The sequence below is a fragment of the Sinohyriopsis cumingii genome, chromosome 17 (assembly GCF_028554795.1).
Source record: "Sinohyriopsis cumingii isolate HCF-2022 chromosome 17, ASM2855479v2, whole genome shotgun sequence".
Classification (NCBI taxonomy): Eukaryota; Metazoa; Mollusca; class Bivalvia; order Unionida; family Unionidae; genus Sinohyriopsis; species Sinohyriopsis cumingii.
The window spans coordinates 37,892,626-37,912,145 of NC_142977.1; the positions used below are offsets into that span (position 1 = coordinate 37,892,626).

The 19,520-nt window shown below is 38.0% G+C and overlaps 1 protein-coding gene across 1 annotated transcript in view; it reads left to right on the forward strand.

Annotated features, from left to right (window-relative positions):
* The window catches only part of LOC149778447 (breast cancer anti-estrogen resistance protein 3 homolog), a 149,776-nt gene that overhangs the window by 25,746 nt on the left and 104,510 nt on the right, over window positions 1–19,520 (forward strand). The gene's annotated exons all lie outside the window — the stretch shown is intronic.

Here is a 19,520-nt window from a genome sequence, read left to right on the forward strand (position 1 = left end):
ATTTTCAACCATGTATGTACAAATGCACAATGTTAACATTTTCAACAATGTATGTACAAATGCACAATGTTACCATTTTCAACCATGTATGTAATAATGCACAATGTTACCATTTTCAACAATGTATGTACAAATGCACAATGTTAGCATTTTCAAACATGTAAGCACAAATGCACAATATTAACATTTTCAACAATGTATGTACAAATGCACAATGTTACCATTTTCAACAATGTATGTACAAATGCACAATGTTACCATTTTCAACAATGTGTGTACAAATGCACAATGTTACCATTTTCAACAATGTATGTACAAATGCACAATGTTACCATTTTCAACAATGTATGTACAAATGCACAATGTTAACATATTCAACAATATATACTCACACACTTATATATATATATATATATATATATATATATATATATATATATACAAGTGGATTGTGGTATCATATTTTATAAATATGCTTATTTAACTTTGGTGTTTCCAGTGCACAGGGGATCAATACCAAAATTTGAAACCACCAATTTATAGTTCATTCAATGGTATTTGTCACTGATGCTACTTTGATGACTTCATTAGGATCAACATATTCCCTATTTTATGCAGAAAAAAAATATGTTGCTTTTGGGAAAAAGTTGTATCTGGATTTTTTGGCTGAGTATACAAAGAGAGTACAGTTTATTTTGTTTCAGGCATTTGACTTGAATTTCTCATTGATTCACTCAATTCAAAGCCTTGCAAAATAAGTATTAAAAAAAGAAAAAAATATGTAGCCTGGAACACTGTATTATCATGGTAATGTTAAAAAGCTTACATCATACAGTTGATTTTGTTGTTTAGATGGATGACTGGTGAGTTCTTAATCAGCAGATCGAAATCAACCTATTTGTGGCCTTCAGGCCACTTAAAGAATCCAGTAATCATATAGTAATGATAAGCAGATTGAAATCAACCTATTTGTGGCCATCAGGCCACTTGAAGAATCCAGTAATCATATAGTAATTATAAGCAGATTCAAATCAACCTATTTGAGGCCATCAGACCACTTGAAGAATCCAGTAATCATATAGTAATTATAAGCAGATTCAAATCAACCTATTTGAGGCCATCAGACCACTTGAAGAATCCAGTAATCATATAGTAATTATAAGCAGATTCAAATCAACCTATTTGAGGCCATCAGGCCACTTGAAGAATCCAGTAATCATATAGTAATTATAAGCAGATTCAAATCAACCTATTTGTGGCCATCAGACCACTTGAAGAATCCAGTAATCATATAGTAATTATAAGCAGATTGAAATCAACCTATTTGAGGCCATCAGACCACTTGAAGAATCCAGTAATCATATAGTAATTATAAGGAGATTGAAATCAACCTATTTGAGGCCATCAGACCACTTGAAGAATCCAGTAATCATATAGTAATTATAAGCAGATTGAAATCAACCTATTTTGAGGCTATCAGACCACTTGAAGAATCCAGTTATCATATAGTAATTATAAGCAGATTGAAATCAACCTATTTGAGGCCATCAGACCACTTGAAGAATCCAGTAATCATATAGCAATTATAAGCAGATTGAAATCAACCTATTTGAGGCCATCAGACCACTTGAAGAATCCAGTAATCATATAGTAATTATAAGCAGATTGAAATCAACCTATTTGAGGCTATCAGACCACTTGAAGAATCCAGTTATCATATAGTAATTATAAGCAGATTGAAATCAACCTATTTGAGGCCATCAGACCACTTGAAGAATCCAGTAATCATATAGTAATTATAAGCAGATTGAAATCAACCTATCTGTGACCATCAGACCACTTGAAGAATCCAGTAATCATATAGCAATTATATAGAATTTCTTGTAATCTTTGATACTTTGTAATCTTCCTCCATCACATATACTTGCTACCGTATACAACCTATTATGTGCTGAATAATTGTGTTAAAGTCACAATAACAACAAAAACATACCTAGCAATCTCTGTATTCTGAATTAACATATTGGTTCTCTTAACATGGCAATACATTTACAGACTTCTAGATTACCGTAGTTATGTCACTTTTGTCCAAGGAAATGAATAATCTTCCTAAATAAAATTGATAGTAGTCACTGCCTTGAAAAAGACGTATACATTTCAACTATTTACCATTAGTAGATAATACTTGGGCTGATTTGTACGGAGTGGATGTTAAATAGATACAATTTGCTTCTAAAATTTAAAATTTATTAATTTGCTTTATAGAATTCAGAACCTGGAGAATTTATTTTCTGATGCTTTTTCCTTTGTTATCTTATTTCTTCTTGTAAATAATACAGTATTGCAAAGTCTTTATGGATGAAAACTCTATATTGATTATATCAGAACCTGTGTTTTGAGTTTCTCTTAATTTTAAGTTTCATGAGAGATATTATGAATCTAATTTAGGCACAGTATACTTTTACTTGGGATGTGTGGGACATGTGGGTTAGCTTTAATTTGTTTCTTCCACAGAATGAAGAGTTTAACATGTTGTCATTGAAAACAGTGGCTGATTTTAATATTCTCTGTAACCACAAGGGTACAAACCTTGATTTACATGTTATTCAGTTTATTTTTCCACTTTACTCAAAAGATGCAGATAAGGGAAGGGATATCGTTTGAAAATCTCGACTTTTTCAGAATAAAGATTCTGTCTTATGCACACACTTTTATGTCTCCATAGAACTTCATCGTTTCTTTCTGCACTTTCAAGTGGATACAAGTACCAAGTTAATATGTGGTTGAAAGCGGTTATACAAATGTTGGGAAATGATATGTAATATTTAAAAGCCATGCATATGATTCAGCAATGATATCTGCTACATGTAGATCACGATATCTTGACTTTGAGAAATTCTTCAAATGGCAGATTGGACATTATCCTAGAAATTTATTTGAGGAAAATATTGATAATAATGCTGCAGATAATAATAATAATAATAATAATAATAATAATAAATGGGTCATTTAAAGTATTTAAACAAGAAATTTTATACTGGTGGTTTTGCTTATGATGTTATGAGTTTATATTAAAGTATTTAATATGCTAATTTATACATGTGAGGCTGAAGGCTTGCATAAAAATAATGGACTCCCATCTAAACATTCTTTAGATGTAATGGATGGGTGGCATTATTGGAGTGAGGTTGAGGCTGAGCATATATAAAACATACCTATGACAATGTGTCCCACCTGATTGCATTTATTATTGGACAGTGAAGTGTGGACAGCACTTTTATAGCAGGCATGACATGACATGATCTTGTTGATCTTTAAAGAGTACCTCTCGAGCAACCATTATTGTGAAAATGAAAATTATACATGCACACCCACAAGCTTGCTCCAGTAATGTCCCCCAATCCATCACATCTAAGTTATGCTTGGATGGGGGCCTATTATCTATAATTAGCTTGCAGTCTGAGTCGTAAACTAACTACTGTTTGCTTGAATAAGTGTTTTGTACAGTATGTACTTACTAATAAGTCAAGTCCACTACACTCAGATCTGCCATCGCATAACGAACTGGCAGAACTGGGTCTGTGAAGTTTTGTTTGGAGTAATCATTAGAACACGCAATATAAATGATGATCTGTTGTTGCATTATGTGATGGCCGATCAGGGTGTATATTGTTTGCAGATGGACTTAAAAATACATGTATAGATGGTCCCCCCCAACCCTTTCTGAGAGACCATTCTCTTCTGCTATCAAAACATTGTCTCAGTTACTGGTGATCTGTCAAGAGCTTCCCTTAGAAATATTTTGTCAGGATCCCATCTGGAATAACCTGGATTCAGGTAGGACATCAGACATCTTAATGAGATGCCAATTATGTAGTCATCAGTTGGTTCTTTGACTTTATTTATCCTTTTGGCATGACTGAGATTCTGCTGGTATTCTGGTGTAGCAAGAAGAACCAGGTTGGGGTAAGATTACTACAGTGAAGTAAATTGGGATGTATATCTTGCGGCATCCAATTCATAACCACAAGGTATTTCACCCCCACTGTTCTGCTGGATGGTCAAGGAGCCACCATGAATGGTCCATCCCTCACGGTCTGACCAAGAATCTGTAGAACCTCTTGTTACCTGGAGACCCGTTGGTCCTGAAGCTTTGGTCCCTCACTACAAAATAATCAGTATCTTTGTCAGGGACAATGACATCAATGACAGCAGCACATCAGGTATATACCAACCAAAATTAGCACCACAGCTAAAACAACACCTTCAGTACAGTGCAGACACAAAGATACAGCATAGCTCTGTCACTGTCGCTCTCTCACTCCTTTGACCTTTCACTGCTTTCAGCCCCACACCCCTTTCAGCTGAAAATATAATAGCCGAATCCATGTAATATCAGTGTCACGGTCATGTATAACATGCAATAATATATGTGATGCACGTGTGTAAGTCGAGTTGATCATTTTATAAAAATCAATCATCGGGACTGCCATATAAGGTTATCATGATAATCAGGTTCATATGTGAACCTGTATTTGATAAGAATCTTACAGACCACCCTCAGGTATTGCTATTCACAGAAACAAAACCCAAGTACATTCTATTCCAGATATTCATAAATAATACATATACACAATTCCGTGACATCTGATTGCAGATGAATGATTTCAAGTAAAACCATTGTTCTGTTGAAGTTCTTTTTCTTTCAGATACTCTTGCTTATTTGTTGAAAAAGTGGTGTTGAATGATTCCTTTTGACCCACATTTCAGTTCATCTTGGCATCCGTCCGTCTACGGGAGACGATGGCATAGCTCCAAAGTACGCTTTTGCTTATACTTCTTTTTAGCTCTCTTTTCAGCTTGCTTTATTCTTCTCTTTTCCTCTGCGTTTTGAACTCCCTGCCTGACAGCTAGATGCCAGCTGGAATGGTTGTTTGCACAGCTCTCCCAGTCATTGACATTGATATTTGCTGTCTTCATATCCTTCTTGCAATCATCTTTGTAGCACAGATATGGTCGTCCAGTTGGTCGTGCACCTTCTGCTAACTCCCCATATAACAGGTCCTTGGGAATGCGACCTGGGTCCATTCTCTTGACATGGCCGAGCCAGCGAAGGCGCCTCTCGCTGAGTATGGAGAACATGTTGTTCATGTTGGCGCATTCTAGAACCTCTGTGTTGGGTACTTTGTCCTGCCACTGGATGTGCAGAATGCGCCGCAGACATCTCAGGTGGAAGCTGTTGAGTTTCCTCTCGTGTCTTGAATAGGTGGTCCATGTTTCGCTGCTGTAGAGAAGTGAGCTGAGCATGCACGCTTGGTAGACACACAGTTTGTTCTTCTCTGTGAGGTTGGGGTTGTTCCAGACCCTCTGGTTAAGTCTGGCCATCACTGCTGCTGCCTTGGCAATCCTGCCGCCCACCTCAGAATCAATGGAGAGTGAGCTGGAGATGTTAGACCCGAGGTATGTGAAGTTCTCGACAACTTCCAAATTGTACCCATCGATGGAGACAGAGGGAGGGGAGTCTGTGTCCTGTGCCATGACATTCATTTTCTTCAAACTGATGGTCAGTCCAAATTCCTTACATGCATGGGAGAGGCAGCATACCAGCTGCTGAAGTCCATCTTCCGTATGTGATATCAAGGCTGCATCGTCGGCAAAGAGCAATTCACGGATGAGTACCTCTGTGACTTTAGTCTTAGCACGGAGATGGGCGATGTTGAACAGCTTGCCGTCAGCCCTGGTATGGATGTACACTCCCTCGCTGCAGTCCTTGAATGCGTACTGGAGAAGCATGGGGAAGAAGATGGCAAAGAGTGTCGGTGCAAGGACACAGCCTTGTTTGACTCCGCTAATGACTGGGAATACTTCAGATGTTGCGCCAGTGAAGCACACTGTGCTGTGCATGTTCTCGTGGAACGACATAATGACAGCAAGCAGACGTGGGGGGCAGCCGATCTTCTGCAGGAGTCTGAAGAGTCCACTCCGACTAACCATGTCAAACGCCTTCGTCAGGTCTATGAAGGCAATGTAGAGGGGCATCCGCTGCTCGCGACACTTCTCCTGCAGCTGACGTAGTGAGAAGATCATGTCTACAGTTGACCTGCTGGCTCGAAATCCACACTGGGACTCTGGGTAGACGCGGGAGACTAGGATCTGCAAGCGCGCCAAGGCAACACGGGCGAAGGCCTTTCCAACGATGCTGAGGAGGGAGATACCCCAATAGTTGTTGCAGTCGCTACGGTCTCCTTTGTTTTTGTACAAAGTGATGATGTTGGCATCACGCATGTCCAGTGGGATGTATCCCTGTTCCCAGCAAAGGCAGAGGAGTGTGTGTAGGGGCTGGAGCAGTGCTGGTTTTCCGCTCTTGAGGACTTCAGGCGGAATGCCGTCGCTTCCAGGAGCCTTCCCACAGGCAAGGCAATCGATGGCTTTTCCGAGCTCTTCCAGGGTGGGCTGTGTGTCTAGCTCCTCCATGACAGGCAGGTCTGGAATGGCGTCCAGTGACATTGTTTTGGGTTGCATATAGCTCGAGATAGTGCTCAACCCATCGCTGCAGTTGTTTCCCCTGGTCTGTGATGACTTCGCCCGTCTTGGACTTGAGGGGGGCGGTCTTGTAGCTGGGGGGGCCTGTCGCCTTTATGATACCCTCATATATTCCTCTTGTATCCCCGGTGTCAGCAGCTGTCTGTATACTGTTGCAAAGGTTCAGCCAGTAGGTGTTGGCACAGCGGCGGGCAGTCTTCTGGGCGTTATTCCTTGCAATCCTGAGGGTTTGTAGTGTTCTGGGGCTAGGTGCAGCCTTGTATGCCAGGAGGGCTTTCCTCTTTGCCTCAGTCACGGGCTCCATCTCCTCCCAGTTTGCCTCATACCAGTCGACATTCTTTCACTCCCTCTTCCCGTAAGCTGTGATGGCTGAATTGTACACAGAGTCACGGATATGGGACCACTTGGAATCAATGGTGTCATCAGGTGTCACTTTGGTGAGGGCTTCCTTCAGTTTGCTGATGAACTGCTGTGTTTTCTCTGGGTTGCTTGCACAGCAGGTGTTGATACGTGGGTGACCCTTCTTCTTGGCATGGTGCAGCTTCTTGGGTAATATTCGTACCTTGCTGGCCACGAGAGAATGGTCCGTGTCACAATCGGCACTGTGGTAGCTGCGGGTAAGGAGGACACTGGCCAGTTCTGCACGCCTGGTGATGACGAGGTCCAGCTGGTGCCAGTGGCGTGAACGTGGGTGTCTCCACGACACCTGGTGGATCTCCTTGCATTTGAAGAAAGTGTTGGTCACACATAGGCTGTGGGAGCAGCACATCTCCAGCAGTCGCTGACCATTCTCGTTGATCTTGCCCCTTCCGTAAAAGCCGAGACAGGTGGACCAGGCCTCATGGTCAGCTCCCACTCTAGCATTGAAGTCTCCTAGTAAGTAAAGGCTTTCATTGTTGGGGATACTGGATATTGCCTGATCCAGAGCCTCATAACACTTGTCTTTCTCCTGGTAGGTGGAGTAGAGGGTTGGGGCGTACACACTGAAGATGTTGACCGGGCCTAAGGATGTTGACAGCCGGAGGGCAAGGATTCTCTCAGTACCTGATGATGGAGGTTCAATGAAGGCGATTAGCGTGTTGACAGCAAAGCCTACACCATGCTGCCTAGGTTCATCCAAGGGTTTCCCCTGCCAAAAGAATGTGTAATTGGCTTCCCTGATGGTGCTGCTGTCAGCCAGTTGGGTCTCCTGGAGGCAGGCAGTGTCGATGTTCAGTCAGGAGAGTTCTCTGTCAATGACGGCAGTCTTCCGTGCATCGTCGATCTGCTGTAGGTCAGTGGTCAATCCAGGACACATGGTCCTGATGTTCCAGGTTGCAAAACGAAGAGTTGGAGTCTTTTTATTTCTTCTTTTAGTCTTTCCTGGTGCAGAGTTTTGTGGCCCACTTGTCGAGATGGTTCTCTAAGCTCCACACACCCAGTGAAGCAGCCCGGCCATGGCGGGCAGCACCTTACTGACTGGGGGCTGCCCAGCTTGAGGCGGGCGGTAGCTGTCCAGTGAGACCTGATGATCTCTCCCACTGTCAGAAGTAACCCCTGGCACCAAGCTCTATGCCAATCGAGCTTTGATTTAGAACCAGTAAACTGCTACTTCTCGTGTTGTGCCGACGCCGTACGACGACGTTGGAGTGTCCTCTCCAGTGGAGCTATGAAGCCTGGGCAGGGTGGTATGGAGAATCAGCTGTTGCCCATGCAGCAGATCCCCCCTTTCCACGCAGCTGGTGTGCCCAAGGGAATGACGAATGCTGATACAGCTTGGCACCAACGGCGTCGCAGGAGTTGCCGGAATGACGTTGAATTCAATGTCATACTGCCTTAGGGACTCCATCTCCGGATTTTCTGTCGGGGTTTACTCCCTTAGCCTTTCCCATGAGTGGGTATAGCCACAAGGCAGCAGAGGTTTGGAATCGGAGTTTTCCTTCTCCTAGATGAGCTACCATCCAAGGTTTACGAGTCCCATCTACCCGAAGCAACTGGTTTTAAGGCGCCAGTGGGCCGCCTTCACCCCTTCTCCTGTTAGTAGAAAATATGGTCTGCCGGGCTTCAAATCTAAGCCACTCACGAAGGCCAGGAGCTGGATTTTAGTTGACAGAGGCAGTAAGAGACGCAGGCCGTATGGGGCATTTTGGAGGATTGGGGCACTTGTCTCCCACTCCCACCCCGGGCAATGTCAACCTTAGACCACACATTTCAGTTAAAGGAAGAAAAAAAGCTTCCTAAAATTTTTCACTACTTCCGAAAGGGCCTGGGTGGCTGATTGTTCTAAAGTGCTTGCCTGTACAGACCACCCACATCTCACTGTCAGTGGGGTTTTAAGTGTCTGATTGGCTAACATGGATGTGTGAGAATGATTGACAGTACATTCAGATTCCCAGAGGTTGTTGGATCCTCTCAGTCTTCCTGGGTTCTTCTCCACCAAATATACTGGCTCCCATGCAGAGTATATCATGTGCTGAAAAATGGCGTTCAGCACATAAAACACTAGACTTTTGAAAACAGCTGAAACTCTGCTTCAACTATGATGACATTTTATATTTTAACTTAATAATTTCTTTTTTTCATGTAATGTTTAAAAAAAAAATTAAATATTAGAACTCAAAGGATAACTCATTTGACTCCCTAATGAACAATACTGTATAAAATGTGCATCTTGCAGTTTAGCACAAGAAAGTAACAATTTCAAATGTTAAAAAGAAACGTTTCTGCCATTTTTATTAAGGCGTCTGTTAGTTAACACCAAGTTGTATAGACTAACAAAAAAATGTATTGAGATGGTTATATGTACAAAATGTTATCAGTACCTGAGTTTACAGAACAGATTCTTCTCTATTTACTTGAGCCCTATTACGATTCTATGTTCTCAAAAATAAGTGATAGAAAGAAGTGAGGAGTAACAAGCTTTGTAAATTTCAATAAATAATTTATTTTCGTAGAATATGAATTGAAAATGTAAAAAACAACTTAAGGTATTGTGAATTAAATCCCAAATAATCCTTGAATTACAGACACAAGTCCTAAGAATTAAAGTTTTGAATAAACTTTAGTGGAAATCCAAATTAAATCCAGTGAAGGTGTTCATGTGACTGTGGTGTACTGTTTAGTGGTGATGCGCCAAAAGTCTTTTGTTGGATCACAATAGCATAATCCGAGAAAAAATCCATATTTGAAATTTCACCATAAATTCAGGTCTCTATTTCCAAGAATGTTATTTTTGAAGAGCACTTTGTATTTCCAGTGAATAAATAATTTGAATAAATAAAATTCCAGCCTAATTGAACTACTGAACACAACTTATTCTGCCTCAAGATCTTATAGCATGAATAAATAATTTTTCCAGTAACAAGATTATATAGTCCTTTACTTGAGCTCGGGTCAAAATTAGCATTTTCAATAAAAAAAATCTATTACTTAATGGAAAATAACCTTCTGGAAGCTTTTTTATGTTTGCAAAATAAAATCTTAGTTATAAGTAGAAGGTTTTTTACTAAAATTATAATTTAGTAAGTACGTGAAATAGATGAAGTAGGTCAGGTATATTTATAGAAGAATTCCAATAACCTAGACCCTGACCCAAATAAATGTTTACTTTTATTAATAATAATCCTAAAATTAAAACCACACATAGAGAGAATATTTTAGCTTGGCGTTAATTGTTTACAGAATTAAAAATAAATCAATGATTCAGGTCAAGTAGAAAACGAACTTTATTTTGGACAAAGTCAAAACCAGCATGCATTGCTACATTGTCAATAGCATACATGTATATTGAAAGAAAGAAAATAAAATACCCTGACAAACAATGCAAATTAAAAATACTTTTAAAAAAACAACACATAATAATTTTATATATATTCAGGTAAAGAGAGCATATTATGCATTAAATTTAACACTTAAAGGCATAGATCTAAATGATAATGGAATTTAGTATTTTAATACTAAACATGTTAAAATAAACAGTAATTATTGCTATCTTCATATAATGTGCATTGTTATACTCTCCTTAAGAGGGCCTCTAGGGAGAACAGTCCTTGACTAATGAGTCACCCTCCATAAATAAAGAATTATTATTATCATCATTATTATTATTGTTATTATTATTATTATTATTATTATTATTATTATTATAGAGGCAGTTTGAAAGAAGGGATTTTTGTGTGTGAAAGATTTATTTGCAAATGAAACATTTGTCTGTGTTGTACTTTCATCAGTAAATCTACAGTAGTGTAAAAAGAGTAATACTGCATAGAAGAGTATAGTGCTTCTTCAGAGTGGAAGTTTCAAGAGGAATCAACAAATGCCAGATACAGGCAGGTTTTTCTAATTTGTTTGATGAGTGAGATTTGCCATGCAGGCAACATGCTGTGTATGGTGACAAGAGAGTGTCAAAATTTTATCAGTGAGATGGTGGATGGAATATGTAACAGGAATTGGTCTGAAACTTGGGACAGGAAAGGTTCATCTTTACAATTATTTACTTCTAAGACAATGACTGGTAAAAGGTGAAGTTGTTTGCACTGGCCACATGCATTGCAGAGAGAATGTTTGCATACTTCAGTACTGCTTTCATGTACTGTTGCCAAAATGTCCTGACATCGTAATTATGGAAACAATATTCTGTCTAAAGCAGACAGCCAATAAAAATGGGTGCTCCAGTTTGCTAGAAAAATTATCCTGAACTAGTCCAAATTACAGAAATTTTAGCAATTAATAAATAGGGAAAATGAATTTTTCCAGTGTGGACAGAACCAGCTTTGGAGAGTGCAATAAATGAATTATAACATACAAAATTCATGTGAAGTTACATGCTTGATTTTTTTTTGGTGCCAATTGACCATTGCAGTCTAGAAAATGAAAATGACCAGTCAGGGCTAGCAGTTATTTGATAGATGCATATCTAAAGTAAGTTAGAAATGTCTGGTCTCCCATTTAAACAGAGATGTTGATCCCTGCTGGCTGTATAATATGTAACTTGTATAACCAATTCTTTTCTCAGTCTTTCCGATTAATGTTGCTACTAGAGAGCCCAGGATCTTCCAGAGATATTCCAGGATCTTCCAGAGATATATATTATCTGATATTGTACACATTTTATGTTTTGGTCAGATTGGTTAAAGTTTACTCCCTGAGTTGTTCTTTTATTCTCACTTTATAATTCCCTTTTAATCCCACCCACATATTGTTTGCCACAGAGATGGCAGGTGAGTAAGTAAATAACATGTCAAGTAGTAGAGTAACCGCTAAACTTGGAACTATATTTGAGGTTTGTAAATGTGCTTCTAAATATTTTAGATATTTCCATTTTCATACAAAGATTGCAATTAAAGGTCTTGCAATCTAGTATATTGTTTGCGAATGTTTTACCAATAACACTGGATTGCTTACTTTAAAACTTAGCTGTTATCAGTAAATTGCTTAATGGTTGATTTTGGAATATCTCTGGAAGATTAATTTTGACAATGGAATATCTCTGGAAGATTAAGGTTGACATTGGAATATCTCTGGAAGATTAATTTTGACAATGGAATATCTCTGGAAGATTAAGGTTGACATTGGAATATCTCTGGAAGATTAATTTTGACAATGGAATATCTCTGGAAGATTAAGGTTGACATTGGAATATCTCTGGAAGATTAAGGTTGACAATGGAATATCTCTGGAAGATTAAGGTTGTCAGTGAAATATCTCTGGAAGATTTGGATTGACAATGGAGTGTCTCTGGAAGATTAAGGTTGACAATGGAATATCTCTGGAAGATTAAGGTTGACATTGGAATATCTCTGGAAGATTAAGGTTGACCATGGAATATCTCTGGAAGATTAAGGTTGACAATGGAATATCTCTGGAAGATTAAGGTTGACAATGGAATATCTGGAAGATTAGGGTTGACATTGGAATATCTCTGGAAGATTAAGGTTGACATTGGCTTATCTCAGGAAGGTTAAGGTTTACAGTGGAATATCTCTGGAAGATTAAGGTTGATATTGGAATATCTCTGGAAGATTAAGGTTGACCATGGAATATCTCTGGAAGATTAAGGTTGACATTGGAATATCTCTGGAAGATTAAGGTTGACATTGGAATATCTCTGGAAGATTAAGGTTGATATTGGAATATCTCTGGAAGATTAAGGTTGACATTGGAATATCTCAGGAAGATTAAGGTTTACAGTGGAATATCTCTGGAAGATTAAGGTTGATATTGGAATATCTCTGGAAGATTAAGGTTGACATTGGAATAACTCTGGAAGATTAAGGTTGACATTGGAATATCTCTGGAAGATTAAGGTTGACATTGGAATATCTCTGGAAGATTAAGGTTGACATTGGAATATCTCTGGAAGATTAAGGTTAACAATGGAATATCTCTGGAAGATTAAGGTTGACATTGGAATATCTCTGGAAGATTAAGGTTGACATTGGAATATCTCTGGAAGATTAAGGTTGATATTGGAATATCTCTGGAAGATTAAGGTTGACATTGGAATATCTCAGGAAGATTAAGGTTTACAGTGGAATATCTCTGGAAGATTAAGGTTGATATTGGAATATCTCTGGAAGATTAAGGTTGACATTGGAATATCTCTGGAAGTTTAAGGTTGACATTGGAATATCTCTGGAAGATTAAGGTTGACATTGGAATATCTCTGGAAGATTAAGGTTGACATTGGAATATCTCTGGAAGATTAAGGTTGACATTGGAATATCTCTGGAAGACTAAGGTTGACAATGGAATATCTCTGGAAGATTAAGGTTGACAATGGAATATCTCTGGAAGATTAAGGTTGACAATCGGCCAGAGAGATCTTATTGCACATTGAAGAAAATAATTAACTTAATTACATGTAAAGATACCTGGTGTCACACTACTAGTTTTTCTATCTTCTGAGATGGACGTTGTAGAGCTGAATGTTGTTTTTTTGTCTTGCATTGGTTAAAGTTCTGTTATAGTTTTGAGTCAGGTGGATTCTTCTTTCATAGAATCAGATGAGATTGGAGGCATGTTTCTCAAAAATTGGATTCTTTAGTACAGATACATCTTATCCTGATAATTGACTGTACGGTCATGATTTCTGACAATGGTACGGGTGGTGGGAATCATAATGTACATAACATTGTTTATCTGGAGTTTTACGGTATAAATTGAATCCTATTTTTTTATTTTCCCTGAATAGTTGCAGTCTCAAGGAATGAGTTCTTTCCTTGGAGTATTGCATTGTAAACTTAATGCATTTTGTGACAGCTATTACAATACATATATGTATTGGTGGAATTTATTTAATTCCAACTCTGATCCCAAGCAGACCATACAAATATCAGTCATCTATAATCCTTCAATAAATAAATGGTTTATATGGTACTGAGTTCAGTTTCCATTCCAGATCACTTATAAAAATAGTGGCATAAGTTGGGGCCGCTTTGGTTCCCATAGCATTTCTGCCGTTATGCAGGTAATGGTATTCATCAAAGATAATGATGTAATGTTCATTATGACCAAAACTGAATCACTAGGTAAATTATGGATAGCTTGTTTATAAAATCCAGTTCATCATTAATATTTGAAGGTATAATTTTGTCAAATGGTTTAATGTGTTCATCTATTAAATTACTAATTTTGAAGCAGGAGAGTTGTTCCCATTAATAATAGGTCTTCCAGGAATCTTTCTAGGAATAAGGCTTTTGTGTATTTTGGAAGGAGATTGAGTCAAGGAGCAAAGATGTTGTCATTGATAATGTTAACGCCCCAGTTGCACAAGGTCATATATGCGAAATTATCTGAATGGTACTGAATCTTTATATTGGTTCTCAACATCATTCGGTTCCATGATAACCAAATAATATCGATGTTTCATCACATTAGGAGACATGTGATTTCTCCCTTGAACTGAGAAACCTGGCCAATTTTCACATGTACAGATTAATCTGATATTGATTGGCGACATCTGTGGGTAAACCAATTTCAGCAGAGAGCTGCAACACAAGTTTTGATGATGTCACTATTGTCATCATATGCTAACACCACACTATGGCGGATTGTCTTCAGCCCAAGCTTGTGCTTTAGTGTGTATTCCAGTGACCCAGCTGGTCACCAATATTCACCTGTTATTTATATCTAATGCTTGCTTTTCTTCTCAGATCTGCTTTAAAAAAAGTTGGCTTGCCTCTCTTGATTTGCTCTTTATTAAATTTGTGTACCATGTGCAGATGTTGTTATTAGATTAGTCACTAACAGAATTTGTCAAATATAGCACATCACTACTTTTGGTACACTAAAGAAAAAGATCATAATTATGAGTGACTTTGTTGACTGAATTAAGGAGTGGCTCCTCCTAATTCTAAGCTGAATATTTGAATGTCGTTTAAACCGAATATCTTGATTATTTCAAAGAACGGTTTTTGTCAGATAGCATTTTTAACAAGTCATTTCCTTTCCACTAAACTTTAGTTAGATTGGAAGTATGGTGATATTTATGATAAATGGCAGCATTGAGGCTTGAAGAAAAACCGTAAATTAAAGAATATCATGAATTTTGTAGCACAAGGTTTTTAACTATGTTATGTGTTTCAGTACTTTCCTTTCTTTGGTATAATAATTATCATCATTTAGCTATCTTAGTTTTGTTAATATAATCATCCCTGTTCATGATTTCAATGGCATGACCTTTTTGTTTTTTTATGGATTACAGTATTTTTGTTATTGCATTTATTTAGGACAACCATTTTTTTTGCTGTTGTTGTGACATTCTGGCAATATCTGCTTTCTTGTTTAAAGTTTAGTTTTGATAATTTTACCAGCTTTCAGAAAGTTCCAGAAAGTTCCATTGTGATTAGGCAGTATTCATGTGCTTTTATGTCTGAATTGATGAACGATTTCATGCTCAAAATAGTTTTGAGAATACACTGTCCACTTAAAAACCTCCTTGACACTGTCAACTTAAAACTCATTCAGCATCTTGATAATGATATATAAAAAATACCTGAAATATTTGTTGTTCTTAACACATTTGTATGCATTATTTTATGGCATTTCAGATATTGATATTATTAATCATAAAGTTTTAAATTTATATTTGTGTTTAATTGCCCCTAATTAAAATAAAATAAAGACCAACATGTTTTTCGTCTGAACAATTTCCAATTTGATCACTGTCATTTGCCTAAAGTATTTAGATCCTCAAATTTTCCAAATGCCTACCCTGGAAGTTTCTGACCATAACATAGAATTAAAAGATAAAAAATGTGAACAAATTCCAGATTACTCTTGATATCAGATTCAAAAAGGTTAAAGGTCAAGGTGGCTGTGAGGAAGAAAAATCAGTGCAGCAGAATAACATTAGTTCTGAATGACAGACCTGAACCAAACTTATGGCTTGCTTGGACTTTGGGTGATAAATGAATCTGTCAATTCTCAGGTCAAAAGGTCAGTGTCACTGTGACTGCAAGAAGAATGGTTTCAGCACATTAACATTACTTCTTCTTGTACACAATACATGATACAATATATGGATCCCAGATGTCAGAATTTTTCAGCTGGGGCCCAGGTACAATATATGGGTCCTTGATGTCAGACTTTAAAAATGTTCAGCCCATGAAGTTTTCATCTTCCTAATTTTGTTGTTGTTGTCAGTTTTCCAATCTCATTTACTGTTTTACTTCTGGAACTTGACTACTAATCACCACTTTATTGCCAGGATTGTGCAAATATACAGTAAAACCTGTTTTGAAAGACCACCTCTTTTGCCAAAAAGATATGGCTTCTCAAGACAGGTGGTCTCTCATAACAGGTCATACTGCTATATAATCATTAAATTTGTGCATTGAGAGCATGGTCTCCCAAGACAGGTGGTCTCACATAGCAGTGGTCTTTCAAGACAGGTTTTACTTTACTCTAAAACTCAATACTTGCATGTCTTTGTGTACACTCTATATAAGTGGCTTAATGTCTGTGAAGAGATTTTTATGAAACAAATACAGTATACATCTGTTTTTTTTAATTAAAAATATCTTGAACAAATTTGATAAGTAGAAAACTTCATGCATAATAATGAACTGAGCTTTCTGGCTGACTGTATGGGTGCATTAGAGACATTACTTGTGTACATATCTTGATGAAATTTATGAAGTGGAAACAAAAGATTTTATGATAAGAAAGTCAAATATCTTTGCATTTGGATTTTGACTGAAGTCTGGTAGGTGAGCGATCTCTGGCCCATCCACATCAACAACTTAGAAATGCAAGCTGTATGTCACTGTGTCATGGTTGCATCAGAAAGCACATTCATCATAGCAAATCTCTCACAGTAGCGAGGCACATATGCCTCTTCTCATTCACAGAGGTCTGGAACCTCCTCTACTGGGCCACGCAGAAGAAAATCATCCTCAGAGTTTGCCACATTCCATGGATAAAAATCATTTTGGCAGACAGTCTGTCCAAGTCAGGCAAAACCGTTCTCATGGAAATGAACTCATTATCGTTCCATAGCAATTTTTTTTTCTCACTATGGGGAAGCCTCTCATAGATTTGTTTGCAACCAGACTCCACAACAGACTTCCCTTAAATATCTGTCACAATACAGGGGCTCCCTCCTGCACAACTTTCCGTACATCTAGTCTGATTTGATCTATCTGCTGAGTGGTCTAAAGTGCTCTCTGTTATGGATCACTGCCATCTCACCTCTGTCTGCGTGGGTTCGAGTCTTGGATTTGGCCAGTGTGGGTATGTGAGAAAGCTTGCCAGTAGCTTCTCATGGGTCGGTGGTTCTTTCCAGGGATTTCCCAGTTCTTCCTCCACCATTAATACTGGCCGCCACGTATAGCCTATTGTGTACTGAAAAATGGCGTTAAACCCTACAACAACAACAACAACAACCAGGAGAGCTTTGATATTCAAAATTTTTGTTACCAGGTTGAGAATCTTCTGTGATTTATGCTGTAGGAAACACATTGATCCTAGCTGTCCCTTAGTAACTTCCATTGCTGATTTCATTTTGCTCTTTTTGAGAACAGAAGATGGTCAGTATCTACTATTAAAGACTACAGAACTGCCATTTCCAGTACTTACATTTTCTCAGGGCTCAGCAGTCAGTTCATATTTGCACCTAGCTGACCTCATTAAGCATTTTGAGCTGCAGAGACCTGTCTTGTACTCTCTTACACCCAGATGAAATCTTTCTTGTGTTTTATGGGTTTTGTTATCACACACACCCATTAACCACTGAGTGAGGCCTCCTTATAGGACCTCATACTCAAAGACTTTTTTTACTCACTGTAGTGTTTGCGAGAAGATGCAGTGATATTTTCATGCCTTGTCTTTTGACACGGGTTGTCTCCAGTTTGCCATGAGGTTTGAACAGGTGCTGCCTTATAGGGCTTACCTTAATTAGTCATCCTTGTAGGACTTCATGATGGCAGCATTTTGGTGTTCCCATAATGTGTTCTTCTGATTTTACCTCCATTCATTACCATTTTTAGTGGCTTATGTGGTCCCCCAGGAGGAGGCACTAAATATTCTAGGACTCATTTTCCTTGCCCGAAAGGGAGATTCGGATACTCTTCTTGTTCATCATTAGAGGGAGGTGGTGCAATGCTCACCTTGGGCCCTGAGTAGCATGGTGCTCCTTCTCATTAGGAAGATGGTGTGCAACATGCTACAAGCACAGGAATGTTTTCTCTGGGAACTGTGGTATCAAGATGTGGCCCAGAGAGGCACCAATATTCTCTAAAATCTCCCTCAGTATTCCATTTTCTCTGTTCTTGATCAGTTAAAATGAGAGCATCAGCCAACTGACAAATTCAGCTGCACAGTAGTGACGGATAATGTATTGCTGCTATTAAAATGTAGTTTTTATTTTTGGAGGTGGGTAAAAGTAATTTTAATTATGCAATAATACTTACTTGTTGCTATTGTTGAATGCCTTCCTCCCACACCGTTCTGATGTCCTGTTGGAATCGACATCTCTAAACAGATGACCTTCTAAGCATGTCTTAGGCCAGATGCTTGAATGGATTGCACTATAATTCTCCACTCTATGGGAGGATGTATTCATATTGTACATACAGTGGCTTTTTGGCATGAAAAGGTATAAGCTGCACATTAGTGATGGGTAAGTATTGCATAATTAAACTTAGTTTTACCCACCCAAAAGAGCTACATTTCCATCAGTGTGCAGATACTGCATAAAGCAACAATAATCCTTAATACAGAATTTGACTACCAGCATGGTGTACATGACAAAATATTTGCTAAATACACTCATTGTTCTATAGCCTTTTGAGTCTGGTTTATTCAACACGTTGATTCCTTATCTTATTATTTTATGAATGATAAGGTTGATGATTGTTTTAGGCTACAGTCTTGTTCACTCAAAAACATTTCACAAGTTAGACTTTTTTAAAAATAAAATGTTTGAGGGACATGAACATATGTAAAATAAATTGTTGTGGTTGATTCATGTACTCCTGTTATATTAATGACAAATGTAAACATATCTGCAGTAACTTCTCAATATCAGCATCCAAACACCTGTTTTTATATATAGCAGGCCAGCATGCATCCTTCCAGTGTATACTCAAAGAGGTAATTCGGGTCTGAGACTGACTAAATGTATTTTGCTATGGGAACAAACGCTTTTTGTAGGCAATGCATTAATTAATTAGCATTATCTCCATGACTAACAAAGATGTTTCAAGATGTAAAATGTTTGTTTCAGATTGTTTGCTTACAAAGTGGATCATTAAAGTATCAGATTTATTAACATTTGTTGGAAAGCAAGCATATTGAAAGACTGCATGGATGACGCAAGACGAATTAATTTGCAAATAAATTACAAAATGTGTTTCTTTGGCCACAGTTATGTCTCTTATCAAATTTATATGATTTGTGAGTGAACTAAGAGTTTTATCTTGTTTTTAAACTTTAAAATATTTTAACATTAGTTTCATTCTGCCGTAATAGAATGTTCATCATTATCATCATCATCA